The sequence below is a fragment of the Pipra filicauda genome, unplaced genomic scaffold (genome assembly GCF_003945595.2).
Source record: "Pipra filicauda isolate LSUMZ 115617 unplaced genomic scaffold, ASM394559v2 scaffold1239_size43177_pilon, whole genome shotgun sequence".
Lineage (NCBI taxonomy): Eukaryota > Metazoa > Chordata > Aves > Passeriformes > Pipridae > Pipra > Pipra filicauda.
The window spans coordinates 18,118-21,283 of NW_024103695.1; positions in this window are offsets into that span (position 1 = coordinate 18,118).

The window sequence follows — 3,166 nt, forward strand, 5'->3', positions numbered from 1 at the left end:
TCCCTTCTTCCTTCTTTCTTCCCCTCCCTTGCTTGGTCCCTTTCAATCCCTGGGCTCTGCTCTGTGCAGTTTCCAGGCTCCATCCCACTGCAAAAAGGATTAGCCCTTGTTACATCTCAACACTCAGATAGCATTCCCCCTTTTGCCTTGACACTGGGCCATCAGGCCAGGGTCTCCTTATTTCAAGCACAGTTTGACTCCTCAGTGACAACAACTGACAGCCCTGAATCCTAACACAGGCTGAGACACAAACACAGATGGGAACTCCGAAGGATCCACTTGGTTCTGCTCACCAAGCAAAAGGAGCTTTCTCAACTCAAGAATAACATACCCCAGGTCCTTTTACTGCAATTTTACCTGCTATCAATGTGACCCACCAGACCTGCAAAGGCCCTTCCCACTTCCCCTGCAGGGCTGGCAGTGCCACCACTGGACACGGCCCCAGGGGCTGGGCAGGAACGGAGGGGCTGGGGCGTCCAATCCATCGGCCCAGGCGGCACCAGGAGTTCCTGCAGTTCCTGAGGGGAGAGCCTCAAGCCAACAAAGGATTAGGAAGAGCATTTGAAACTTTAATATGTATATCCCCTGGAAAATGGGGAGTTGGACAAGGCCTACTGGGGCAACAAGGCTAACTATTCAAAGGATCTACCAGCACTCCAAAGCTATCACTACCGTTCTTTCAGGGGGAACTCAGGAAACTGTTTGCCAAGAGCCTCCAGGAGGATTTCAGCTTTTGGGGCTCCCTTTTAACCATTTTTCCCATCACTGTAGCTGGGACTGTCACCTGCCCTGCAGGGGGAACAGCCCACAAAGTTCACTTGCAGGGATGCCATTAACTCAAAGTCCCTTGTCAGGGGGGGCACTGCACACCTTGGCCTTTGTTTGCCCTCCCCACCAAAGATGATTCCAACAGTTCTGACACAACTGGCAGACCCAGAGCTCTCCTCAGGGAATGCTTTAGCTGCTTAAAGGCTGCCCTTGCACCATCTAGCCAAGGCAGCAAATGCTTTCAGGCTGTTGGAAAAGTTGGCATAAGTCTTACCACACATGCAGAGGGAGCAATCCAGAGTCCACCCAGTCCTACCATTCCCAGCAAGGCACTTCATTGGCTGTCCGGGGCTCAGGGAGGAGTCAGGGGGCTTCTTTTCTTCTTTCCCGATTTCCAGATTTTCTGCTTCCAAAGGAAAGGTTTCTTGGCTTTCCTTGCTCAAGGACATGCAGCCAAGACCATCTTTTCAATCCAATACTGGAAACTCCTCGAGGTCGTCATTCAAGGTGCTTCTCTCAGGTCCTGCACTCATCAATCATCTTGGCCATTCTTTTCTTGGCAGGTTCTTGCATTCACGTCCTACAAGCAAACCAGCATGAGCAAATTTAGCTGTTACTGCAACCAATCCAAGCTGGAATTCTGATTTTAAAGGATACTGGCTTTGCCTTACCCATATAGATCCCACAGCAGGGGTAATACCTACAGGTTCTGCCCTCTTCCACTCTCCTGCAGTTCCACTGGCCCACACCACAGGAACAACTGCAGCTGCCACTTCAGTCGGGGCCTTGCTGCTGACAGGAGTTATTCCCTGCACAACAAGAGCTGCTGCTTGGACACATTTAGTTCCAGCAATTACAGTTTCAACATCCCCAGTTTTCCATTTCATTTCTGCCTCAACTTTTCCACTCAATCTCTTCCTAGCATAGGTTTGGGTGAGTTCGGCAAAGAGACCAACTGAAGAATTCCCCAATGTTTTCCCAGTTTAACCCCTGACACACCAATCACCTTAACACTGCCAGTCCTTCATTCTCCCTCTCTTGGGTTAAGGACTGAGGCAGTTGTACCTGTGTCTGACCACGACACGTGCAAACCAAATGTTGGGGACTGGAACACACACCTGGCACTCCTGCAGCTCTCACAGTCACATTCCAGAGAAAACAGCCAATTGCACCATCACTGCTCATTTCTTAATCCCAATCCCACACTTCCTTTGCAGTTGGAGCACCACTTTTATCACCCAATTGCAGCCCATTAGAGAGCTCCATGTCTAGCAGGGACAGGGACCCCTGGGATACTCTCAGCAATGCCTGAATCCATGGCAGGGACCTTGCTTTGAGCTCCCCAGGGCCGGGCACCCCGAGGATCTCCCCGAAGAATCCTTTCGGTGCGCGCTGGAGTCCTCAGGGTGCCCCAACCCGGGGGGCACCCACAGCACTGTCCCTCCAGGGGGCCAAGTTGGTCCTAAACTGCAGGGGGATCTTGCCTGTGTCCCAGACTGGTCCGGGGATCTGAGGCCCTTCCCGAGAAAATCTCGGTGCCGGCGTGAAGGGCCAGAGATCCCTTGGAGCCACGGGAGAGCAGGCACAGAGTCCCTCCTGCGGGGCCAAGTTTGCTGCCTGAAAACAGCTCTTCAGAGAAACTTCTAAGACTCAGTTGGTGAGTTTTAGAAGCCAGGCATTCCTACCCACTATGAGATATTTTAAAAGCTTACTGAGTGAAAAAACATACAGCTTTTATCAGTGACATCTGATCTCAAACAGACCGCTCCTTTCTCCTTTCAGTACAAAATTATTTTCATGGAATCATTTAATAGGAAGTGCCCAGGAACCCCACTGTGCTTTCCAGAACAGAAAACAAACAGAGGGAAGGAGCTTTGCATGAGTGTAACATACTCCAGAACACACCTGACTTTAGTTTTACTCTTGATGTTCAAATATAGCAGAAGACAAAAACTCCAGCAGGAGAGCTGGCACATTACCCATGCTACCCTGAAAGTCCACCTTAAGAGAGCTGGAGAAAAATCACAGTTGTGCCAGTCCCTTTTGCCTGCAGATGCCTGGGGATCCTCTCCATCCACCTCATGCTCTCCCAACAGCAGAAAGGGGGACCTCGGGGACATGGTGGCACTCCACATCCTGCTGAGAGAGCAAGGAAACCTTTAGCATAAAGGGGAGTTGGATTCTAAAACTTCCTTTCCTGGGAGCTTTGTGAAGCCTGCAACCAAGAGGGGGAAAATCTGCATCTCCTTTGGTGCAGGTGTCAACAGAGGCCAACAGAGCTTGCACCTTTTTCAGACAACTGTGCCCCTTTTGGCTCCCTGGCAGCTCCAATGGCACCAGAACCCCCTTCCTGCACACCCACGGCTGTCACACACAGGCACCCACACACCTTTGCTCC